At 36.9% G+C, this 27,602-nt stretch overlaps 1 protein-coding gene across 1 annotated transcript in view; it reads left to right on the forward strand.

The window, feature by feature from the left end:
* The window catches only part of LOC102423914 (ephrin type-A receptor 6), a gene marked incomplete at its 5' end in the record, with an annotated part of 354,481 nt that overhangs the window by 125,761 nt on the left and 201,118 nt on the right, over positions 1 to 27,602 (forward strand). The window lies entirely within an intron of this gene.

A 27,602-nucleotide genomic window follows, 5' to 3' on the forward strand; every position in this document is an offset into this window, starting at 1 on the left:
TATTTAAAAAAACTTAATTACTATAGCTATTAAGGGGATAATTTAGTTCAGATATCATCTTCTGATATTGTCTCTCAGAGTCTTGATATTAAGCTATGACATTGTCAGAGTTTGCATTGGTCACCAAACAACTTTGAAACGGTATTTATTACCTTTAAATCATTTGCTAATTTAACTTGAAGTAATGAATCAAAAGTAAAGGAATATATATATATGGAATATATATATATTTCTATAAGCTATTCACTTTTTCTAAAGCTGCCTAAATTTCAGTATTAGTAGAAGAAACAGTTTAAATATTTTGGGTTATTAAGATAAAATACTTCTGTTTGGAAATAAATTACATATATACAAATATGGAATAATATATATGAAATAAAACTTTTAAACAAAAAGTTCTGTGTGGAACCCATCTAGATAAATACCATTAGGACTAAATTATTTTAATTTTACATAAAATGAAGATATAATTACAATATCTGAAATAAAAATCTCTATCTGAGCTCCCAGCAGACAAGTCAGCACTGAATGCCAGCATTGTGATGAACCATCTCAGACACTGCACTTCCCCCTACCACTTAGAGTTGACATCTTGTAGGGCAAAGAATCACCCTGCTCAGTTCAGTCAACCCGTAAAATCGTGAGAGATAATAAAATGGTTATTGTTTAAAGTCACAGAGATTTGAGTAGTTTATTACACAACCATAGCTAACCAAGCAGATGGACCCCAGTTAGAATACTGCGCTCACCATTTACCTTGTGCAGGTTAGGGTAAATTAATTAACACCTCTAACCTTTACTTCCACATTTATAAAATAGGGCCAAAGTAACTTTTACTCCATAGGAATGCTGTAAGATTACCTTTGTAAATGTATAAAGCATTTAGCACAGTATGTGGCTCACAGTAAGCCACATTAAATGGTAGCAATTTATGTCTGATAAATTGCTACCTATGGATTCTTCTAGGATTTTTATGGCTTCCCATCTTACATTTAAGTCCTTTATCCATTTTGAGTTTATTTTTGTGTATGGTGTAAGTTGGTGGTCTAGTTTCATTTTTTTGCATGTACCTGACCAATTTTCCCAACACCATTTATTGAAGAGACTGTCTTGACTCCGCTCTTACCCACTTTGTCAAATATTAATTGAGAAGACTGGCTTGGGTAAATTTCTGGGTTCTCTGTTCTGTTACATTGGCCTATATGTCTGGTCTTGCACCAGTATCAGGATGTTTTTATTACAGTGGCTTTGTAGTATAGCTTGATATCTGGTATTATGATCTCTCCGACTTTGTTCTTCTTTCGCAGGATTGCTGCAGTTATTTGGGTGTTTTTTTTTTAATCCAGATGAATTTTTGGAGAGTTCATTCTAGGTCTGTGAAATATGCTGTTGGTAACTTAATAGGGATTGCATTGAATCTATAGATTGTTTTGGGTAGTATGGGCATTTTAATGATGTTAATTCTACCAATCCATGAACACGTTATGTTCTTCCACTTGTTTATATCTTATTCTATCTTTTTTTCAACATCCTGTAGTTTTCTGAGTACAAGTCTTTTACCTCCTTAGTTAAGTTTATTCTTAGGTATCTTAAATTTTTTGTTGCAGTGGTAAATGGAATTGTTTCTTTAGTTTCTCTTTCTGTGAGTTCATTATTGGTGTATAAAAATGCCACATATTTCTGGGTGTTAATTTTGTATCTGCTAAGTTGCCGAATTCATTTATTAAATCTAGTAGTTTTTGATGAAGTCTTTAAGGTTTTTTTATGTACAATGTCATGTCATCTGCCGGGGTGTTATCTTGCATCTACTAGAGTTCAGGAATCTGGAGAAGGGGCTGCGAGTAAATTGAATAAACTAGACATTAAATATAAATTTGGAAAGCATTTTGGGGGAAGCCAGATGGAGCATAGCTTTAGTAACTTAGTTCTTGGAATCTCCGCACCCAGGGCTTTTTATTCCCACATTTTGCCCTATTGCAAAGCAGATATAAGGGTGTCCCAAAATTCACGCAAGATCTGAATTTAATGGTGCTTGCTATCACGACATGATAATCCAGTTTTTTGTGCCTAAGTTGCAAGATATGGATGTGAACAACATGTGGTTTCAACAAGATGGTGCCACATGCCATACAGCCCGAGAAACAATTCAATTACTGCATGAGTCATTTCCTGGTTGTGTAATTTCCCGTTTTGGTGATCAGAATTGGCCACCCAGATCATGCAATTTAATGCTGTTGGACTTTTTTCTTTGGAGTTTTTTGAAGTCTAAGGTTTATGCCAACAAGCCCACGACCACCCACGCCTTGAAGGAGGAAATTGAGCACTGTATCAACGAAATTCAGCCACATTTATGCAAAACAGTCATGGAAAATTTCAACAAAAGAGTGCGTATGTGCCAGCAAAGCCGTGGTGGCCATTTACCCGATATGCTATTCCATATATAACCCTATACTGTATACTTTATGGGTCAATAAAAAATTTACAATTTTTAATTATAAACCTGTGTTTTCTATCAAAATTACTTCTTGCGTGAATTTTGGGACACCCTTACATATCAAAGGTAAGGCCTGGTAAACAATAAAGGACCATCAGGTTGGGGGAACTGCCCTCAGCTGTCTGGCAGCAGGCAATAACATGCAGATTTTCAGGTTTGGGGAAATGCTTTCAGCTATTCCAGCAGCAGGTGATATGATTCAGTCCTGATGAAGCCTCAAGTTCCATCAACCTTTTGATGAACTTCTTGCATTTATTATGACATGCTGGAATTAGCCTCCAGCAGTCACCTGCAAATAATGACAGTTTTACTTCTTCTTTTCCAATTTGGATGCCTTTAATTTATTCTTTTCTGATCACTATGGCTAGCACTTCCAGTACTCTATGTTGAACAGGAGTGGTAAAAGTGGGTGCCTGTCTTGTTCCTGTTTTTAGGGGAAATGGTTTTAGTTTTTGCCCATTGAGTATGATGTTGGCTGTGGGTTTGTCATATATGGCCTTTATTATGTTGAGGTATGATCCCTCTATTCGCACTTTGCTGAGAGTTTTTATTTAAAAAAGGGTGTTGGATTTTGTCAAATGCCTTTTCTGCATCAATTGATATGATCATGTGATTTTTGTCATGCAGTCTGTTAATGTGCTGTATCACACTTATTGATTTGCATATATTGTACCTGCCTTGCATCCCCAGAATATATCCTACTTGGTCATGGTGTATGATCTTTCTGATGTACTGCTGGATCCAATTTGCTAGAATTTTGTTGAGAATTTTAGCATCTGTTCATCAGGGATAATGGCCTGTAATTCCCTTTCTGTGTAGTGTCTTTATATGATTTGGGGATTAGGGTAATGCTGGCTTCATAGAAAGAGCTTGACAGTGTTCCTTCCTCTTGAATTTTTTTGAGTAGTTTAAGGAGGATAGATTTTAGTTCTTATCTGAATGTTTGGTAAAACTCCCCTGTGAAGCCATCCAGACCAGAGCTTTTGTTTGCTGGAAGGTTTTTGATTACTGCTTCAATTTCATCAGTAGTTATTGGCCTATCCAGGTTTTCTAATTCTTCCTGGTTGAGTTTTTGAAGATTGTGTTTTTCTAGGAATATGTTCATTTTATCTAGGTTATCCAGTTTATTAGAATAAAGTTGTTTGTAGTATTTTTTACAATCCTTTGCATTTCTGTGGGGTTGGTTGCTACTTCACCTCTTTCATTTCTCTCTCTTTTTTTTTTAATTTGGGCCCTCTCTCTTTGTTTTTTGGTGAGCCTGGCTGGAGGTTCATTAATCTTGTTTATCCTTTCAAAGACCAACTTTTGATTCTTTTGATGTTTTGTATTGTTTTTTGTTTTTGGTTGGGTTTTTTGGGGTTTTTTTGTTTTTTTGGTCTTTATGTCATTTATTTACTCTCTAGTCTTTATTCTTCCTTCTACTTACTCTGGGCTTTTCTTGTTGCTCTCTTTCTAATTCTTTAGATTGTATAGTTAGCTATCTTTTTACAACTTTTTCTTATTTTTTGAGATAGTTCTGTAGTGCTATGAACTTCCCTCTCAGGACTGCTTTCACTGTGTCCCAGAGTTTTTGGATTGTTGTCTTTTCATTGTCATTTGTTTCCAGGATGTTTTTTATTTCTTCTTTGATCTCTTTGGTATCCCATTCATTGTTTAATAACATGCTATTTATCCTCCATGTATTTGACTGTTTTTGAGCATTTTTACTGTAGTTGATTTGTAATTTTATGCCATTGTGATCTGCGAAGATGCTTGATATGATTTCAATCTTCTTGAAATTGTAGAGACTTGGTCTGTGTCCTAATATGTGGGCTATCTTTGAAAATGTCCCATGTGCACTTGAGAAGAATGTATATTCCGTAACTTTGGGGTAAAATGTTCTGAAAATGTCTGTTAGTTCCATCTGATCTAGTGAGTCCTTTAGGATTGCTGTTTCCTTGTTGATTTTTTGTGTAGAAGATTTATCCAGTGATGTCAGTGGGGTATTAAATTCCCCTACTATGATTGTATTGCTGTGGATCTCTCCCTTGATATCTTCCAGAAATTTTTTTTTAAGTATTTGGGTGCTCCTCTATTAGGTGCATATATGTTTACCACAGTTATATCTTCTTCTTGTATTGATCCCTTTAGTATTATTAAGTGGCCTTCCTTATTTCTTGTTATGGGCTTCACTTTGAGGTATATTTTGTCAGATATAAGTATTGCTACCCCAGCTTTTTTTCATTTCCATCTGCCTGAAAACGTTTTCCATCCCTTCACTTTCAATTTGTGTGATTCCTTTGTTATGAGATGAGTTTCTTGTAGACAGCATATATATATACTGTTTTCTTATCCATTCAGCTGCCCTATGTCTTTTGATTGGAGCATTTAATCCATTTACGTTTAAGATTATTATTGATAGGTAATTGTTTGTTGCCATTCTTATTCATTATTTCTTTGTTTTTCCCTCTCTTCCTATTCCTTTATCTCACAGCAGTCCCTTTAGGATTTCTTGCATTGCTGGTTTGGTGGTAATAAACTCTCTTGGCCTGTTTTTGTCTACAAAGCTCCTGGTTTCACCTTCAATTTCGAATGATAGCCTTGCTGGATAGTGTGTTCTTAGATTCAGTCCCTTTCTTTTTATTACTTTGTATACTTCCTGCCACTCCCTTCTGGCCTGATGTGTTTCTGTTGAGAAATCACTTGATAGTCTAATGAGAGATCCCTTGTAGGTAACTCTATGTCTCTCTCTTGCAGCCTTTAAGATTTTTTTCTTTGTCATTAATATTTGTCATTTTAATTATGATGTGTCTTGGTGTGGGTCTCTTGGGGTTCATCTTGTTTGGGACTCTCTGTGCTTCCTGGAATTGTGTGACGTTTTTCTTCCCCAAGTCAGGGAAGTTTTCTGTCATTATTTCTTCAAACACATTTTCTATGCCTTGCTCAACTTCTTCTCTTTCTTGCACCCCTATTATGTGGATGTTGCTTCTTTTCATCTTGTCCCAAAGCTCCCTTAAACGCTTCTCCTGCTTTTTAAATTTTTTTTCCAATTACTGTTCAGATTCGGTGTTTTTTTTCTACCCTGTCTTCCAACTCTCTGATTTGGTTCTCAGTTTCTTCTAGTCTATTCTTGAAACTTTCCATAGTGTTCTTTATTGCAGCTATGTCATTCTTCATTTCCTCTTGATTCTTATTCATGTTGGTGAATTTCTCATTCACCTCCTTATAATTCTTATTGAACTGCTTATAATTCTTGGTCAAATGTTTGAGCATCTTTATAATCATTACTCTGAATTCCTTATCTGACAAATTGCTTTCCTTCATTTCATTTAGTTTCTTTTCTGCTGATTCCCCCTTTTCTTTCCTTTGGGGATTGTTTCTTTGTCTTGTCATTTTTGCTTTCCCTTTGTATTTGTTTCTAGTAATGTGAGTTGCTACCTCTTTCTGGCCCTGGGCAACTTGATTGATGTCCAAGAGCCTCTAATCCAGTGGTCCAGTGGTGAAGGATTTCTTAGCGCAGAGGCTGAGGCTGCCTTGAGTCTCACACCTTTATTGTCTCTCTCTGAGTTGTATTCCCTTCCCCCATGGATCTGGTCCCTCAGGTGTCAGCTGCAGATGCTCAGGGTCAGTGGGGGCACAGACACAGTTCCTCTGTTGTGCAACTCTTTGTGAGGTCCCAGAACCCTCTGGCATGCAATTCACTGCATGTGGTCCTGGAGCCCAGGAGGGTGGTGCATAGAGACCCTCTGGTGTGCACTCACAGTATGAGGTCATGGGGCCTGGACAGATGTCATTCAAGGTGCCTCTGGCATGTACTCACAGCCCACAGTCCTAGGATTTTGGCATGGTGTGCAAGGTGCCTCTGGCTTGCACTCACTGAAGGCAGTCCTGGGGCCTGGCTGGGGTGGGGTGGGAAGTCTCTCTGGTGTGCACTCACTGAAGGCAGTCCTGGGGCCTGGGTGGGGTGGGGTGGGATGGGGCAGGAAGTCTCTCCAGCGTGTACTCACTGGGCATGTGAGGGAGCCCACAGGGAGGTAGCATGCCACTCACTGCAGGGGCCTGATGGGGGTCCCTTGCAAATTATGGCTGGTGAGCTCAAGATGGTGTGGTTTCCGTGCCAGAGCCACACCCAGCCTGGGAGTACCTGTGGCAGTAGCAGTGGCTCCCTGTCCAGGAGAGCCTGATCTGCTAGCCCCCAAGACTACTGGGAGATCTAACTGTCCCTCACTCACCCACACACAAACCACACACATCCACACACTTCCCTCTCACTCCTTTACTCATATACTCTGTCCCTCACTGCCATCCTGCCGGCTGCTTAGTGGATACTGATACTCAAACAGTGTAATTAACAGTGTAATTAACCTTCATAGGACTCCTAACTCAGAGTAAGTAGCATGAATGGTGTCCCAACTGAGCTCTGTCTGACTCTAAAATCCATGGTTTCTTTGTTTATTGTTTGTTTTGCTGTATCACAATGAATAAGTCATAGTTTTACACTTTAATTATCTTATCTGAATTAAATAACATTAAATAAATAATCTGATATTACTTTTAAAAATATACTGCTTTTAAAATAAGGAAAATATTCAGGTGATTAAAGTAAATTGCCTCTGAAAGATAATAATCTAAAAGAGAGAGATGAAATAACATGCTAATCGTTTTTTTATAGTTTCTGACTTTCTTGTTATTAATTTAGCATGAGTATTTCAGGTTATTCTTTTTGTTTTATATCTTTCTGGAAGGAAGAAGATAAATTTAAACTTGGGTTATGAATCTTTGCAAAGAATTTAAAATAACTATTTAAGTATGATGTTGAATTCCTCTTATGTGTATTTATGCATGAAATATCTGGAAATAAGTGTCCAACAATAAATTCAAAGACTGAAAAGTATCAGAAATTTATTTTCTCCCTTTGATACATCACGTTATGTGACTTTTTTTAATATATTCTGATGTGTTTTATTTACATGTTATAAAAACATGTTAGCTTTTGAGAAGAAAAAGATTTATTATCCCAATGAAGTCGTAGGAATTATTTATTCTAAATCAACTGAATAGGTTTAATAAGATAGTCAGTGGTACTTGTCTGCCAGTTTGAAATACTCAGTTTATTTCACATAAAAATCCAAATACAAACACAGTGATTAGTTTACATCTCTAATAATCTTGTCTAAAAACAGTGACCTCAATGTAGTCAAATTTACATGATCCCAAAGTTAAGGTCCTTGTTTCATTTCAAGAAAAAGAAAGAAAGAGAGAGAGTTTTAGGAGATAAGAAAAGAAAGGATAAGTTCAATATGATTTGAGTGGCAATAACCATTATAGTTTTAATTTGGAAGAGTGAACCCCATATAAAAGTTGTTATGGTGCTGCTGGGATGGATGATGGGGATAGTAAAAGGAATAATTCCCGCAGAGATAAGTGGGCAATTTATACTGTTATCTTCTTGACTCCAGTGCTATGGGATTTTTAAGAGAAAGGCAATAAATAAATGAATTCCTCGTTCCCATAAATACATGGTAATTATTCCAAGATTGCCAGTAAGTAGCTAAGAGATAGCTAGCAATTAATGCTCCCTAAGGACTGCCATATTGCATAGAAAATAGTAATGACAAAGACAAACATATAATATAGCCATGTTAGTAGAGTATCCTGGATTCTGAGAAATGAATGCACAGACGCTAAGTTGAAACTAATGCAGAATTATGGATCAAAAGCTTCATCAGATTCTTTTATAAGTTCTTAATAGGCATGCTTTTTATCTTATTGTGTAGGTTTTATCTCTGTGAGACACATATTAGAAAGTTCTTAGGAACACTTTAACTCTTTCATATTTGTGCAAATAACTACTTCTATTTTAGATCTGAAAGTTAAATGATTAAGAAAAGTATATAAAAAGTATATCTGATAAAAGTTAAACCTATTTATTTGATACACATCTCAATTTCATTAACCTGTTAAGATACAACTGATATAAAAAGATATTAATCGAGCTAAACTTTATTCTTAGCACATACTCTTCTCCAAGAACAAATAGAAACCATCAGTTCAAGACTAGACTTATGGCCATTAGTAGCATGGATAGTAACAATTTGTAACAGGTAATATATACATCCGTCTCATGAACTACATAGCCAAAAGAGAAAGTGCTAACTTTCTATAAAAACATAAGGATTGTGGTTAAATTATGAAGAAATACAATTCAGACACACTTCAGAAGACTGGTCACATAGTTTTAAATGATGATGGAAGAACCAAAAGGAGAGGTAATGAAGTACCTATGTCCCTGCTTAGTAGTCAACATTAAATTTAGATATACTGACTCAAATAAATCGTAAATCTAGTAAGAAGGAATAAAAGCCAATCAGGATAGCAAACAAATTCCCAAACATAACGTCATTTCATCATAGGACATTCCTAAAGATGTCGTGGAATGATATAGAAAGTAAAACAGAAAGTGCTAGGCTTGCCCAAACCCTTTTAAAATATTCCAAAACTTTAGGGGTTCCTTTGAGACAGGTTTTATGCTACATGGAATCAAAGTCAGGGAGTCGATTCAAGCCAGTTAAATACATTGTATATTAAATGCACAAGAACAGCCTCTCTGGTTCCAAAATTGCACTCCATTTGTCAAGTAATACATTCCCCCACCAAGATGACATCTGCCTCTGCACCTGGTTGTAATATCCTGCCACTAAACACAAGGACTTAGACAAGTCACTCAGCATCTTTAGGCCTCAATTTTTCCTCTGAACAAAGGTTTGAAAAGTGTAGTTTGGACTAGAACAATAAAGATCAAATCTAGCACTAATATTTTTTTTTTAATTTCATTCCTTTGCCAAAGGAAGAAAACTGAGATGTAAGTGAGGAAAATTTGTACCAGTGATAACTTATTTCCCCACCTTCAGGGTCATATCAGTGAACTAAGAATAAGATGGAGAAGTTCAGGAAGAAACAAAAGGTGTCTTCAGTAAAAGTTTTTATTCTAACAATCTGTAAAGTAGAAAAGGTTAGGCAAAATTTTCCTATAAGCAAATACAAGGTTTGGATATACAGAATTACCTTGTAGGGACAAACTGATGGAAGAAATTAGATGGTTGCTTTCTTCTGGAATTCAGCTACCCTGCTAGCTAAGGTAGGTTAAGAGTTTTGTTTTGTTTTCCAAGTAACATTGACTGAGCACCACCAGGTGTTAGATACAATTGCTGATTAAAGCCTAGAGATACAGAAAAGAAGGCCTCAGTGTGCTCACGGAACTCATTTGTTGCAGACAGCCCACTGGGAACATAAGTAAGTAGGCCAGTATTTCCCAGTGTTGTGTAGCATGTGCTATTTTGGATACAATTATTCATTAATTTATTTATTTATTCATTCAGTGAATGTTTATTCGTTGCTCCACTCTTCTAGTCACTTGTAATTAAGTAGTGAAAAAGACACAGCTTCTACCTACTGGAGAAAAATAAATAAATCTAAATAAGGGGTGGGCAAAAGTAGGTTTATAGTTGTGAGTATAGGAAACACAGAGTTTATTCTTGTGTCATTATTTTTAATTATTGTATTATTCATTTGTATTACAACTGTAAGCCTACTTTTGCCCACCCCTGTATATATTATCCTATATAATAAAAGCCCAATATGCAAACCGACCAAATGGCAGAACGACCAGTGGAACGACCCATCGCTACCACCAGGGGGCAGATGCTCAATGCAGGAGCTGCCCCCAGCCCGTAGACCCCAGGCCAGCCAAGGCAGGTGCCAGCAGGGGCCCCCCAATCACCCTGCTGGTCACCCCACAGATCAGCCCTGATCACCGGCCAGGCCTAGGGACCCTGCCCATGCACGAATTTTGTGCATTGGGCCTCAAGTCTTAGATAAAGAGGAAAAAATCCTAAGTGACGTGGAGGAGCAACCAGTGCTGAGGGTTGGTGGGAGAGTACTCAGGCAGACTACAAGAAGTTCTAAGCCAGTGGTTCTCAACCTTGGCTGCACATTAGAATCACCTGGGGATATTTTTAATGAGGCCCAGAAATCAGGATTTTAAAAAGATTCCCAGGTGATTCTAATGTGCAGCCAAGGTTGAGAGCCACTGTTCTAAGCCCTTGTACTAAGAAAGAAGTTGGCACATTAGGAGAGCACCCAAAACAGCTGAAGCAAAGTAGTAACAGGACAGAGTCAGTATTGAAAGAAAATAAATAGAGGCAGGAAAAAAACAGTAAGCTAGCTAATGTAGTAATCCAAATGAAAAATAACAAGCAAACAGATTAAGTGAAGATAAAAAGAAGGGAATAGCCCTAGCCGGTTTGGCTCAGTGGATAGAGCATTGGCCTGTGGACTAAAAGGTCCCAGGTTCAATTCTGGTCAAGGACACATGCCTGGGTTGCGGGTTCGATCTCCAGTGGGGGCTGTGCAGGAGGCAGCCGATCAATGATTCTCTCTCATCATTGATGTTTCTATCTCTCTATCCCTCTCCATTCCTCTCTGAAATAAATAAAATATTTTTTTTAAAAAAAGAAGGGAGTATATTTAAGAGGTATTTTAGGTTAAATTGAGAGACTTTAGTGACTGTATATGGGGATGGTTCAGATGACTTCCAAGTTTCTGGTTTACATAAGTAGGGGAATGGAGAGAAAATTCTGGAGAAATAACAGATTTGGAGAGGAAGTAATTAATTCTGAATTGGACATGATAAGTTTGAGGTGCCTAGGACATTTAAAGACATCAGGACACCTCTGGAGCCTGGGTGAACATCTGGGCACAAATTACGGAGTGCTCAGTGGATGGGAACTGATGGGGAATTGAAGCCGTAGGAGGACGGGATTACCCAGAGGTTGAGAAGAACTAACTTCAACAGGCAGACAGAAGACGGAAGGCACCTCCTGAAAGAGGAAGAGCAGTTTTCTAAGAACGAGGGAGAGGTCAATAGAATAAAATGACCTGGGAATCCAAGTAAGGTAAGGACTGAGAAGCATTTGTTCTTTGAGGCAATTAGGAGGGGACAGCGCATGCAGTACAGGATTGAGGCCAGATCGCATGGACCGTAGAATGAGTGGGGCAGGTGTACACTGAGGTCAGACTGATGGCTTACAAAAAAGCGAATTAGATTGTGTTGACTTCTTACTTAAAGTCCAAGTGCTTAGCATTCTTTAAGTTATTCATTAATTCAAGTAACACTTACTATGTCCCTAACTACTCTGTGCCAGGCACCTTTCCAAGCATTGGGTATTTGGCAATGAATAAGGAAGTAAAATGTCTGCCCTCGTAGGAAGGGCCTTGTGTCTACCTCCTCTGGTTTTATTCTTCACCATTCTCTTGAATTCAGGTTGTATTCATGCTAAATGACAAGAGCATCTCAAAACTTACACTCATTTCTCTCCTATGTCTCTTCCTATTCTAAATCCTTGAGGATCTGGATGAAAATGTACCAACCTGACCTGATTTGGGCACAAAGGTAACTGACATGAAAAGGCTGCTGGTACCCAGAAGGCCTAGCTGCCTCTGGACTTACCAGCTCTCCTTTTTACCAGTGATGTCAGAGGCAGGGTCATTTGCTAAGGTGATGGGTGGAGGGCCTGGGGTAGCTCCTGATAAAAGTGTGAAGGAAAACTGATAAGGAAAGGTTCGAAAGTGTGGGGCTCACCGAGAACACGAGAGAATCTAGAAATCATGGTAGAAGCTGCTGCCCAAAAAAAGTATTGTTGATAAATGAGGGAAAGAGGGATAACATGAAATTGAGAAGAGATTCAACCCAATGGAAAAGGAGAGATGAGAGGCAGCAAAAAGAGAAACTGTAATTTGGTGTATTTTCTCTCTTTTCCTATCATCCTTAATATTTACTATTTCCTGTTACTGAAAATAGTGATGAATTATTCTTGAGCAATTTCTGGAATCTCAGTGGATTCACAGGATATTTATGGCAAAGTATTTTTCACTGGGAATTATAATTATACTAGAGGCCCAATGCACGAAACTTGTGCAAGGGGCTCGGCCCTCGCAGCCACGGTGCCTTGCCTCAGCCCTCACAGCCCCAGCTTCGTCCAGAAGTTCGTCCAGAAGGACGTCCGGAAGGCTGTTCACCTGTCCAGTCTAATTAGCATATTATGCTTTTATTATTATAGATGCATATTGATAAATGAAAAATGAACCAAATGTGACCAACAAACAGTAACAGAATGACATAATCTGGTGGCCCCATGAACCACACTTGGTTCAAGTAACATGGGCTAATTGGGATCACCAGCTTAGTTTTTTTTCTGCCAAAGTGTACTTCCCTCTTTACAAGAGGGAACACACCTCTGTAGTCAGGAGGAATTTGTTCTCGTCCCTTCAGTGTTTAAGTATCTGGGTTTCTTAAGGTCATTCACTCTATTCACGTCTCTAGATCTACTTCTTACTATCTTCTTCCTGTGGTTCTCTCCCTTCCCTAAACAGGCCTGATAATTATTGGGTAGAGAGTAATAAGTAGCAGGCTAGAAAATTCTAGTAACAAGTTGCTCAGTGTGAAGATAACACTGTAAACTGTAAAAACTAGGAGAGAAAAGGGAATAGAAGTACAATTTTATGCACACATAATGTTGCCTTTAAATACCTCTAAATAAAACTGAATAGAGCCATCTAGAGGGTGAAATCTTATTCCATTTCAAAAAATAAAAATTCCTTCCAATCATTCATGTTGCAGTTCATTCTGGTAAAGAGTTTGATGGCTTGGAATTTGAGAAGAGCAATAGATAATCTTATAGACATGAATCTGCATCTGTGCACTCAGAATGAGAGCCATCCTGCCAGGCTGCAAGGTAAGGCAATCACTTAGCCATTGCCCAGGAACTGTAATCCAGGTTCCTGACGGTCTTATTAAGCTTGGATAAATACAGTAGACGTCTTAATCACGGAAAACCCATAAAACTAAAGAATGGAAATATAGCAAGCTCCTTATTTATCCCATGATTCATATTTTCACATTTATTTTGTTGTTAGAATATGTTACTGTGACTTTTCTTAAATTTTTATTTTGATATAATTTCAGGCTTATAGAAAAACAGTGAAAATAATATAGTTCCCATATAAACTTCACTCATTCTCCCTTTATGTGAGTATTTTACATAACCACAGGACTATTAATCAAAGCCAAGAACTAATCCTTCACCTTCTTCGCCAAAGAACATAAATGAATAATCCATAGATACAGACAACAATCGTGATGGCCAGAGGGAATGGAGGTGGGGGACAGGGGCTGGATGGAGGCGGGCAAAGGGGGAGTGGAATGGGGACATCTGTAATAGTGTCAACAATAAAAATAAAGCTAAAAAAAAAAAAGAAAGCTAAGAACTAGAGATCAAAGCAGTATGATTTACTAAGCTACTGACTTTTATTCAGATTTTATCAATGTTTCCACTAATTTCTTTTTTTCTGTTCCACAATCCTGTCTAGGATTCCACATTGCATGTATTTATCACATCTCCTTAGTATCTTCCAATCTGTGAAAATTCTTCAGTCTTTCCTTGTCTTTCATGACCTTGACATGTTTCAAGAATGCTAGTCAGTTATTTTGTAGAATATCCCTCTTTTGGGGTGTGTCTATTGTTTTTCATAATTTGATTTGTGGTTATGCATTTGGGGCAGGAATATCACAAAAGGTGGGTACCCTTCTCGTTGCATTCCTTCTCAATGCGTAACATTCCACATGCCTTATCCGGGGGATGTTAACATGGATCACTGGGTCCAGGTGCTATCTGCTGGATCGCTTCATTATAAAGTTACTTTCCCCCTTTTGTATTTAATATATATATTTGGGGAGAGACTACACAAATATCCTGTTTCTCGTCAAATTTTCCCCGCTAATTTTGTCATTTGTAATAGATCTTGCCTGTATCAATTATTACTATTATATTCTAATGATTATTCTGTTTACGTCTTTCTGGATTTATTAATCAAAATGCTTCTTTAAAGAGGATCTATATTTCAGAGTGTTCTGTGAATGGAATAATACAATATGTAGCCTTTTGAGTATAGCTTCTTTCCCTTAACAAAATGCACTTGAGATTGATGCATGCTTGTTGTTCTCGCTGAGCGGTATTCCTTTATGGGATGTGCCATAGCTTGGTTCTGCATTCAGTAGTTGAAGGACATCAGGGTTGTTTTTAATTTGGGTGATTATTAATATAACTTTTATGAACACTTATGTTAGATTTGGGCATAAGTATGTATTTACAATTATCTTGGGTAATTACTTAGGTGTGGAATGTCTGGATCATATGGTAAATGCATGTTTTTATAAGAAACTGCCAAATTGATTTTTAAACTGGGTATACAATTTTGCATTCCCACTAGTAATTGTGAGAGCTTTATTTGCTCTGCATCATCTATATTTGATATTGTCATTTTAAAAATATTTCAGCCATTCTAGTGAGTTCATATTGGTATCTCATTGTTATTTTACTTTGCAGTTTCCTAATGACTATTGATTTTGATCTTCTTTTATATGCTTATTTGCTATCCATATTTCTTCTTCATATTTTTATCCATTTTCTTTTATTAGGTTTTTTTTCCTCAATGTTAAGTTTTAAAAGATTTTAAAATATATTTTCTGGATACAATTCTTTGTCAGAAATGTGATCTGTAGATATTTTTTCTTTTATGGATTGTGCTTCTTGGTGTAGTACCTGGAAACTCTTTACTTAACCCAAGGTTACAAAGATATTCTCTTCTACTCTCCTCGAGAACTGTTATAGCTTTACTAGAGACGCAGTGCATTAAAACTCATGCACTGGAGGGGTGGGTCCCTCAGCCCGGCCTGCCCCCTCTCACAGTCCAGGAGCCCTCAGGGACGGGAGGTGACCCGGTGATCAGGGGAAGGCGACGCCCCCATCACACCTCTGCTGCTGCCACTGCTGGCAGCGCAAGCCTCGGCTGGCCCTGTTACCTGAGCCTCGGGCGGCCCTGGGCAGCTGGGGGGCCTGAGGGGACTAGGCGACTCCGGAGGCAGGTGCGCGGAGTGCCTGCCACCCTGGAGGGGCTGAGGGCACTGGGCACCGCCATCTTGTGGCTGTGGGTGCCGCCATCTTTGAGGGCATGGCAGTCAGCATATTCCCTCCTTATTGGCTGTGGGTGCTGCCATCTTTGAGGGCAGGGCAGTCAATTAGCATATTCCCTCCTATTGGCTGTGGGCGCCACCATCTTTGCAGCCTGCTGCTCAGTTGTTTGGTTGTCCCTCACTAACCCCCCTGCCGGCCTGGTTGCCCCACACAGCCTGTTTGGTCAGTCATTCGGTTGTGACAGTCGCTTAGGCTTTTATATATATATAGATAGATGTTTTACATATAGATCTATAATCCATTTTGCGTTACTGTTTGCATAAAGTGTGAGTTAGGTCCAAGTTTCTGGATTTTTTTGCATATAGATCTCTTCATCACCATTTATTGAATTGTTCTTTTAATATAAAACTGGTTTTTCTCATTTTTAAATTCCCATGTTTGTTTAAAATCCTTTTGTGGCTTTCCTTCACCCACAGGACAAAAATCCATGCTTCTGAATACAGAAATTCAAGGTTCTGTATGCTCACAACTTGCCTTTCACCTCATCTCCCTCCTTCTCTACCTCCTAGTTTATATTCTAGTCATTGGTAATTTCCCCAAACATACCATATGTTTCTTGCTTCACATATTTGATCAGACATTGCCCTGTTCTTGGAAAACCCTCTCTCTTCCCTTTTCCCATCTTCCTTAACTCAGTTTATAAGGGATGAGTCAGTTTATATGAAACATCCTTTCTTAATCTTTGACCTGGATTCGATATCTACATTGCACTTAACATGTTACTATGATTATCATTCATATGCTTGTTCCAAAAACCTACTGTTTTCTTAGTTCTTACCCCATAATATTAGGACTTCAGCACCCTTTTCCAATGCCCCTGAGTTTTTTCTGGGACAGTCCCCCTAGTGTGTTAGCTGAAGCAATGCAGCATCTACTGCCTTCTACCCCTATTGTGATCCCCTCTCCCCTACACACTGCCTGCACAGCCCTTGCAGAGACTCCACCAGCCCAGCCATTGCCCATCAGTACAACAAAAACTATCCTGCCATGTATGCATTTATTTGGGGTCTTCAAGAACCCACAATTTTGCTGAGTCCTGTGTTGAACGAAGCAAAGAGATAAACCTTCTCTATCCACTTTGTACCTCAGTTTTCATTTAGTTACCAAAGCTGCTCTCATGGACTGAGAGCAGCCAAAATCTCTCTGGATCAGTTTCATTTGTTTTATGATGGTTCTTAATTTTCTGATAATAAAGGGCTAAATTCAGTATACCAGCCACCCCATTTTCTCCACTAAATCTTAATTTTCTTTTATGTTCTAGCTTCACTGTTCCCTTAATCTCTCCAGTCCCAAATCTCCAATATATACCACCTAATATATTTTTTAATCTATTTTCTTTTTAAATAGAGAAGAATGTCATATTATATTGATATGGGAATTTGGAGAGGTTATAATCTGTTGAGAACAGTGTTTATTTTATTCATTGTGGTACTTAGCATGGTGCTGCACATGTATTGGATATATTTTCATATGGAGAAAGAAAATGGCGAGAAAAGAGGGGAAGGAAGAAGAGAAAAGGGAATAAAGAAAAGAACCTAATTTTCAAGGACTTCAAGTTCAGTTCTAAACATTAACATTCTCTTATGTCAGTCACATTCATATGAAATTGGCAGCTGTTCTCATAATTGTGCTTCTCTGCACTTTTGCAGTTTCTCCTGCTCCTCTGAAGAGCAATCATATTTAGCTGCTTTTCCTCTCTGAAATTTTAACTATGTTCATTACATTATCATTATTTAGGTTCATACATACCTTTTTCTGCTGTAGACCAGAATCAACTAATTCATCTTTATTTATACCCCCACATCACTTCATCTATATCTCATGTTATAAACCAAATTCTGACTTTGAAATGGATAAAGAAATATATTACTGTGTTTCATAGGGCTGATAAATAAAAGCAGATACACCTTCGTCCGCTGGTGATTGAGATACAGCACCTGAATAATGTGAATTTATTGACATTTGTATTAGGTTTCATCAATTACTGGTGAGTGGATTTATTCATTTTTCCACTCATCACATTGTCAACCAAAACATCAGTGACTTTCTTTTCTTCTCTTTCTTTCAAAAATGCAATGGTTGTTTCAGCATTCTGAGCCCTGAAAATAATGCACTGACCTTTCCCCTAAACTTTAGTGGTATGATTCTCTTAAAACAAGTTCAGTTTTTACTTTGTAGCCATATATTCTATGGGACATGCTCTTGGATTTGGTACAGCAACCTATAAATACAAAAAACTATACACCTCTCTGACTTTGTCACTATTTCATATATGAAATCACTGGAATTATGAAAGATTTACAAGTAATAAAGGGCCTTCCATTAGTTAATTTTTGTGATTTAATTTCTTTAATATAGATTATTTCTCATTGGAAGAAAGTCCAGGATATTCCCTAGGGAAATACATAGAAGGCTGCTATTGAAACTTAAGCAAAGTGAGGGGCTGCTTAAAGAGGAGAAGAAACAGGGGTGAGCTGAATGGGGTTTCTTAGTTTCTTTCCAAAAATGGGGAAACTAATCCTTTGTTAAAAAATAATTTATAATTAATATAATCACTTGTTACATGTTAGCTAAATCAATTTACTAAAGCTAAAACAAAGGCTCCCTTTATGTCAACTCTAATGTTCCAAATTTTCCTGCCATAGAGTTGGTTGGTAATAGACTTAGAAAATATTTCCCACTAACTACCTCTAAGTAGAAAATATGGAAGACTACATATATCAAATAATGAAAATTTTAATTATACAACATGTAAAGTTTAAAGTTTCTATTTTTTATAAGATGGAACAAATGAAACAGTTCCTATAACTAAAATAATGCTACCAGTTTTTAGGTATATTTCCCAGTTCAAGCTACAGGGAAATTCTTAACTGCTAAGGAGATCCACCCTTCAATCTAATTAAGAAATTAAGAACTGGTCAGGAAGACTGAAAGAAAAAATGACTGTTTGGGAAGCTGGAATGAATGGAGCAAACCCATTTCTCAATCAAATTTAAATACCTTCAATGGTTTATGAAGAGCTAGTTATAAACTTAATGGAATAAAGGGCATATTTTTGCTTGTTAAAGATGTTTCTCTCACAATAGGAAAAAAACTCACTTTTTAAAAAATACCATATTATTCAGAGACATTATGAGAAAAGCCACACTACAATTTAGAATCGTGATAAGTCAGTCATGGAAAGACAAAATAAACGTGCTTCAAACATTAATCTCAGTGGGTGGCATTAGAGGTAGGTAATACAGTAAATATTTGTTAAGCAGTTTCTAAATCTTGTCCCAAAATACCTCTTCAGTGGTGTAGAAATAATAAAATAATGATTATCAAGTCATATATTCTGATTTTAAATAGCTGTAACTTCTTTTGTTTTTTTTTGTTGTTGTTGTTGAATATCTCATAATCTTTTGTCTTCCCCGAATTAAACCGTGGGCAGAAAAACTTTGCTCACAGTGGCCAGGTTAAATCCAGTTAAAAGAACACATTAGAGAACCTGTTAAGGTCTATTTTGTGACTCTCTAATACCTTGATTACAGAAATCCTTCAAAGACAAACCCAGTTGCCTCATAAACTGCTCTTCCTGCTTTTACACTCACCACAACCATTCTTTACACTCAGCCAGAGTGATTTTTGTAAAATTTTTGCAAATTGCATTTGGGGGGAAAAACAACACAAACAATCCTTACCTTGGCCATCAAGGTGGTTCATGATTGGGACCCCTGCTGACCCACTGTGCTCCAGACTGCTGTGTGCCTTCAGCACACCAAACACAGAGCTGCCTCAGGGCTTCCGTGTGTCCTCCTTTACTGCCGTGACCTTCTCAACTATCCTTACAAGACTGGCTTCTAAACACCTCCCCATATCTAAAGTAGCCCTTCTCCTCACCCCCCAGATTTTCTTTATCATAGATCTTCATTCTGTTTTCTTCCCTTGTATATGTAATTCTTTAAGATCATGGAGACTCAGAATATTCTGCACCAAGCTAAGTCCTAGCATATTCAGAACTAAGCACTTAGCTGAGTTGCTTTGTAAAAGAATAAACCATTTTAAGTAATGATATCATTAAAAAATACCATAGTAGCATTTCTGAAATTTCCAGTTTTACTCATGCCTTTATTTAGACACGTTACCAAATATGCATCATCTAGACCAAGTAAATCATTCAGGTTAAATTTTAAAATAAAATGTAAACCAGCCCTACCTGGTTTGGTTCAGTGGATAGAGCATCGGGCTGCGGACTGAAGGGTCCAGGGTTCGATTCCGGTCAAGGGCACATGCCCAGGTTGCAGGCTCAGTCCCCGGTGAGGGGTGTGCAGAAGGCAGCCAATTAATGATTCTCTCTCATCATTGATGTTTCAACTTTCTCCCTCTCCTTTCCTCTCTGAAATCAATAAATACATTTTAAAATAAAATGTAAATTGAAACAGAACTATGTGTTTCTGTAATATATTGTTATAGTACTTCAAATTGGATATGATAGGATTCTTACCTTATTGTAATTATTTATAAATCAGATATATAATTAATCTAGATACTTTGGAATTGGGATTAGGTAATAAATAATGGAATTATCAAGCACTAGATATGTTGAGAATTATATAGTGAAGTCCTTCCAGTTTAGATGGATTAGGCTGTTTGCAAATCCTATATAATAAAAGCCTAATATGCAAATCAACCCAACAGTGGAACGACCAGTCGCTGTGATGCGTACTGACCACCAGGGGGAAGACACTCAATGCAGGAGCTGCCCCAGCCTGCAGTCCCCAGGCCAGCCAAGGCAGGTGCCAGCAGGGGGCCCCTGATCACCCCACCGGTCGCCCTGCAGAGGGAGGTGACCAGCAGCAGTGGGGGGGGGGGGGCAGCAAGTGGGCGGCACCAGGCTGGCCAAGGCAGGTGCCAGCGGGGGCCCCCCAATCGCCCCACTGGTCACCCCACAGATCGGCCCTGATTGCCAGCCAGGCCTAGGAACCCTACCCATGCATGAATTTCGTGCATTGGGCCTCTAGTTAGTTAATAAAATGAACCTTATAGAAAACTTAAAATAAGACATTTTTTAAAAAGAATTTTACAAAGCACATTTATTGGAAAGCAAAATGAATATTTTTAATTAAATGGATTCCCAAAATAACAAACTTATAATAATAGATTTTTAGCTCAATAAAATTATTTTCTAAACCAAGTTTATTATTTGGGAGAGACTACACCAAAAATATAATAGTGTTTATCTTTGGATTACATCTTTGGAATAATTTTCTTTGTTTTCATCTTCGTACTTTTGCATATTATCTGTTTCCTAACTTAATAAATATTGTGTTAGTATTTTTATTATAAGTTACAATGAATTCTTCTTTGTATTAAATTGAACATCCTTATTAAATTGCTACTTCTGTAGGTCAAAAATGGTTTAATATAAGGAATTTCATATGGTTCTACCTAAGAGGTTTCATTTCTAATAAACTCAATTTTTAGGTGTGTTGGCCAACTAACAAGTGGAATCTTATGTGTATGCATATTTTCTTTTATAATTGAGCCCTTGAAACAATTGAGGAAAACATTTGCCAAATAAAATAATAAATTAATTAGTGACATAAACCCATTCTAATATAAGGAATAACAAAAGTAATTAATTGGGTCACATACTGTAAAGTCTAATAGTAATCCAAGAATACTAGCTGCAGGAATTTAAATGACTATGCAATCACCAAAAAAAAAAAAAATTGCCTCCACTTTTCTCAGCATGCTCTTTGGCTTCTTTGTAGGCAGATTCTTTCCACGTGTTGGGAAAAATGGTTCCCTGAAGATCTGGTGACTGTGTTGTCCCTAGGAGGGCCACGTGCCCATCTTTGGTATCACAATGGATGGGGTGCTCTAGCCAGATTGTATCATATACCAGTCCACTCTGGAAGGCGAGAATGACAGGAATAACTTGGAATGAGCAAGGGACAGTCCCCAAAAGGAAAGACAACAAAGAAGTAATTGATGCCCACTATATGAGCTTTAAAAAAAATCTCAGAAAGTAATTTTGGAGGTTTTTTATAGTTACAAACATAACTTTATGTTTGTATGTATAATAGTATATAACAATAGTATACACAATAAGATTTACAAAGTGAATAAACAACAGACTGTAAAGAAAGCCAAATATTTCAGGAAAAGAGATACAGTGTTAACAGCAACAACTCAGTGTAGATATGATTGAACTGTTCATTAACTACAATTTATGTTTTCTTTCAATAGCTACTCATATAAGAAACTAAGAAAATTAATAATGAACTTTTTCTCTTTAAGTTTATATTTGAACAAAATGAAAACTATAGAGTGAAAATAAATCATAAACCTGCCATTAAAAAATTATTGTTCAATGTAAAATGTGACTATCATTCTGTCATCCAGTCCCATCTCCTAGAGTTAATCTCTGAATGTATATAAATTCATTTATATCTATACCAAGCTATATATTGTTTTATAAACAGAACTGGGAAAATGCTAAACAAATTAGTTATAATTTGTTTCTTATTTAGCAATTATATTCTTTAGGATTAGGTTTGACTATGAGTAACTGAACAACTAGGATATGGTGGCCTCAAATAAAATGAGAATTTAATTCTTCCTAACAGCAACTATACATTATCAGTTAAGAAAGTATCCATTGAATAACTTCTATTTGAAGAATAGAAAAGGCTGAAAATATAGCATCCATAGCAAGAAAACAAATTTATATTTCAAAACTATCACTTTAGCTCTCTTGGTGTCAAATTGATTATATAGGGTATCCAACAATATATACACAAACTTTGAATAATTATAAAGGTGGTGTTTATTAAAATACATTTCATTTTCAAAATTGAGCTATCAGCTGTTAAAGTATGTATACTTTTTGGGGGAATACTCTGTAGAAATGCAAGTGTAGAAGCAAAATTTATCTGAAAACATCACAAAAAGTAAGTATATTCTCAAGAAAGTTTCTTGGCTCATATATGAAACAAACTGAAACATGGAATGATCTATCTAATAAATAGAGTATAAGAATTAGGCTTTCATTTAATTTAACCTTGAGGTCTACACCATTATCCTTCAAAGTGCAGTCTTAGTGATAGAATTGTATTTCCTTCTTTACAAATGAATCACAGTAGTAGACTTTGCTAAGAATAATATTTTTGTAAGCACACTATTATAATGTTTATTTATTAGTAAGAAATGTTTAGAATCAATCTATAAGCAAAGAATATAACAAAATCATACTAATAGTTAAAGTTATGAAATTACATAAATGTAAAAGTAATTATTTCACTGACAATCAGAAGGTGGAGGCTAATGTAGGGACGTGAAATTTTTCATCTCACATAGTAAAATGTTGATGAAACAATTAATAGAAGTTGATTTTTTTATTTTTTAATACATTTTTATTGGTTTCAGAGAGGAAGGGAGAGGGAGAGAGATAGAAACATCAATGATGACAGAGAATCATTGATTGGCTGCCTCCTATATGCCCCCTACTGGGGATCCAGCCTGCAATGCGGGCATATGCCCTGACCGGGAATCAAACCTGTGATCTCTTGGTTCCTGGGTGAACGCTCAACCACTGAGCCACACCCAGCTGGACGACAGATGTTTAAATGTTATCTAAAAGCATTAATTAGTAGGGACAAACTAGAAACAAGTAATAGTAACAAAACTCAGGAAGTCAATATCTTCCTAGGGAGTCATTGATTCTGTTTAAATCAGATAAATCAAGAAAACCAGTAAAAGCATATTGCTAATAATTATTATCCTTAGAAGAACAAATCAAAGATGTATTTAAAATAGTTACCTCTGAGGAGGAAGAGGGTTACAAGAGCTGGTAAATGTTTGGTAGTTGTTTAATACCATTTTAAAGTATTTGTATTTTAACTGTGTGTTGTGCTAATAATAATAATATTATATTACTGATATTATGATATAAAATATTACACTTAATTTTTTCTCACAAAAAAATTAATTCATTGGCAAAATTACACACTTTAGATGATGTGCACTGTGTATTACTGTAACCAAAACATACATTAAAAATAGCATATTCATAAACTTGGGACATAAAGTTGGTTCAGCTACAATATAGGCAAACTTTGCTTATTTTATTAAACTTAATAGGGTGACACTGGTTAATAAAATTATAACAATTGCAAGTGTACAATTCTATAGTACATCATCTGTATATTGCACTATGTATTCTTTTCAAATTGTTCTCAGCACCTCCAGGCCCAGTATCCTGCATGGCTGACATTTAAAGAAAGAGTAAATAGATAAAAATTGCAAATCATATTGAGTATTAAAAACCATGATACATAGGTCATGACAAAAATTGCCATCCAACATTTTCTTTTCCCAAAAGGTAAATAATTCATACATAATAGATGATGTACAAGAAAAAAAAACAGGAAGAAGAGATTAGTAACATTTTGTTGGGTTGATCAATATAGAGATTTACTATTAAATGTGCAAAGATCTCTGAGGCTAATGTCAAATCTGAAAAAGTTGTTGGCAGCTATTATACCCTTCAAGAGCAATTGTGCATAATCAGAGGTCATAAGAGAAGGAAAGCTTAGGCATGTTCCCAGAAAATGTCTGACATATACAGCACCTTAGAGGCAGAAAAAACTTGAAAAATATCATTCCCAATGTCAGAAAAGAGAGAAGGAAATGAAGGATAGAGGTGACTCTCATCAGCACAGAAATGATATTTATAATATCCAGTCCATATGCCAAGGGAGAAGTCGTTTACAAGAGTAATAAAGACCAGAAGTGAGCCTAAGGAGTCTCCTGCCAAAATTCATTTTAGAAAATTAGACAATTTTGTTTCACAAGCACATAAAGAAATCAATTGAATAAATATCAAAAGGCATTCTGAGCAATCAAGGATAGCTCCTTGAAGCCCTCTGCATTAACCTGATGCCACAATGTATAAAACATATTATAAATATTCAAGGAAATTAAAGAAAAAATCAGTATTTGGGCATTTGTAGTACTATTAAGAGTCTTGTTATTACAGATGTTCATTATAATCTAAAATTATAGCTTTTGAAGAAAGGAATCTGTGTTGGAATAACTAAACTATGTGTATGATTTACAAATTCTGAAGAGAAAGTTTTTAAATTCTGCTTTCTAAATAATTCTGACTCCAAGTCATAGTCAGTAAGCTCTGACGGTCACTATATATCAGAATGTACCTTGAATAGATTAGATATTTATATAAAAATATCATAATTTATAAATTATGAGTACAAATATATATATATTTATTACGATTTTTAAATTTTTATTAAGATTTTTAAATTTTTAAGTTCTTGTTACTGGAAGACCTCATTAAACAACAAAAAAAGTCCTTATGGAATTTACCAAGTAAATACTGGAAGAGAGTCTCTATACTCAACCTATCAAACCCCCTCAATTTCTTTTTTTAAATAATTTTTTATTTTTCAATTACTATTAACATACATTATTATATTAGTTTCAGATGTACACCCCAGTTATTACACATTATATAACTTAAGAAGTGATCATCCCCATAAATCTCACACCCATCTGACACCATACATACTTATTAGACTATTATTGACTGTATTCCCTATGCAGTACTTGATATCCCCATGACTATTCTATAACAACCAATTTGCACTTCTAATTCTTTTTCAACTTTTGCACTCACCCCCACCCACCTGGCAACTATCAAAACGTTCTCTGTATATATGTTTCTGTGCTGCTTGTTTATTTTGTTTATAGATTTGATTGTTGATAGATATGTATTTTTTACCATTTTATTGTTCATATTTTTGATCCTCTTCTTCTTAAAAAAGACCCTTGAACATTTCATGTAATACTGGTTTGGTGGTGATGAACTCCTTTAGCTTTTTCTTGTCTGGGAAGCTCTTTATCTGTCCTTTGATTCTAAATGATCGCTTTGCTGGGTAGAGTAATCTTGGTTGTAGGTGTTTGCTTTTCAACAATTTGAATATTTTTTGCCACTCCCTTCTGGCCTGCAAAGTTTCTATTGAGAAATCAACTGACAGTCTTTTCTCGGGAGCTCCCTTGTAGGTAACTAACATCTTTTATCTTGCTGCTTTTAAGATTTTTCTCTTTACCTTTAACCTTTTGCATTTTAATTGTGATGTGTCTTGTTGTGGGCCTCTTTGGGTTCATCTTGTTTGGGACTCTCTGCTTTTCCTGGACTTGTATGTCTATTTCCTTCACCAAGTTAGGGAAGTTTTCTGTCATTATTTTCTCAAATAGATTTTCAATTTCTTGTTCCCTCTCTTTTTCTTTCAGGCACCCTCATGATGCGAATGTTGGTATAACTCGAGGTTCCTTACACTATTCTAATTTCTTTTTAGTCCTTTTTCTTTTTGCTGTTCTGATTAGGTATTTTTGTTTGTTTGTTTTCTTATATTCCAAATCGCTGATTTGATTCTCAGCTTTGTCTACTCTAATATTGATTCCATGTAAGTTAGTCTTTATTTCAATTAGTGCATCCTTCATTTCTGTGTTTCTTTTTTATGCCTTTGAGGTTCTCACTAAGTTCACTGAGCAGCCTTATGACCAGTATTTTGAACTCTGCATCTAGTAGATTGCTTGTCTCCATTTTGTTTAGTTCTTTTTCTGGAATTTTATTCTGTTCTTTAATTTGGGCCATGTTTCTTAGTCACCTCATTTCGGCAGCCTCCCTGTGTTTGCTTCTCTGCATTAGATAGAGTGGCTATGTCTCTCAGGCTTGGTAGAGTGGCCTAATGTAGCAAGTTCCCAGTAGGGTCCAGTTGCACAGCCTCCTCTATTGCCCAAGCTGTACTCAAGGTATGCTCCCCGTGTGGGCTTCTACACCCTCCTTTTGTAGTTGAGCCTTGATTGCTGTTGGCACCTCAATGGGAGGGATTTACCCAGGCCAATCAGCTGCAAGGACTTGCTGTGACCACTGACCACTGACCTCCAACCACTAGGAGGATCAGCTGTTCAGTGGCCCACCACACAGAGCAGGGCTCTGGTGCCCGTTGAGTCCACCCCTTGAGTGTGTGGTTTGTGGAGGTTGTGGGTGGTGATACTTTGACATGGTGTGAAGCTATCAATTGGGTAGCTCTGGAGCCTTCAAGGAAGTGCAGTCCAATATCAACCACTGCCTGTATTCTTCCCAGGGCCACCCAGCATAAGCTATAATGCTTGGGTAGGCCTGAAAATTGGGTTGGGTGTGGCTTCACAGAATCATAAGGGCAGTGCAAACAGTAATAACCAGGTTGATGGAGACTCAGATATGGTGCCCACCTACCAGCTCTGTGGGGGAGGCTCATCAAAGGAGCAATGGCCTCTGCCAGCACTTTTGTCTGGGAGAAAGTTGCCCTGCTAGCTCTCACCCTAATGCCAGACAATTTAGTTCCTCTCCATATGTTCCTGGTTCCTTTCAAGCTGCTTTCCCAGTGCTGGAGCTCAGAGAGAGTGAGTCCAAGTAAGTCCATGCATGGGCCCTTTAAGAGGAACTGCCTGGGATTCCAGCAGTATTCCATCTCACTCAGCCTCAATCTCCACTGGTTTTCACAGCCAGAAGTTATGGAGATTTTTCCTGGTGTGGGACTTGGACCCCTCATTCCACAGAAGATCTCCACAGCCAAGATATCATTCCCTATTTTTATCTGCCACATGTGGGTGTGGGACCAGCCCATTCCACTATCTTCATTCCCCTCCCAGTCTCAATGTGGCTCCTTCTTTAATTCCATAGTTGTAGGACTTCTATTCCACCAGATTACAGGCAATTCTGCATGATGATATTTCTGTAGCTTAGTTGTAATTTTGATGTGGTTGTGGGAGGAGGGGCTATTGTGTTTACCTACACTGCCATCTTGACCAGAAGTAATTGTCTTGCCCTCAATCTTAATAAGAAACTGGAGACTCTAAAAAATAATTCTGCTAAAGATCATACACTTAGTTATTTCTAAAGCTTGGAACATTGATTTGAAATCCAATTTTGGACATGATGACTTGAAGTAAATTTATTACATTGATTACCCAGATTTGTTTGCAAA

Source organism: Myotis lucifugus, unplaced genomic scaffold, assembly GCF_000147115.1.
Source record: "Myotis lucifugus unplaced genomic scaffold, Myoluc2.0 scaffold_231, whole genome shotgun sequence".
Classification (NCBI taxonomy): domain Eukaryota; kingdom Metazoa; phylum Chordata; class Mammalia; order Chiroptera; family Vespertilionidae; genus Myotis; species Myotis lucifugus.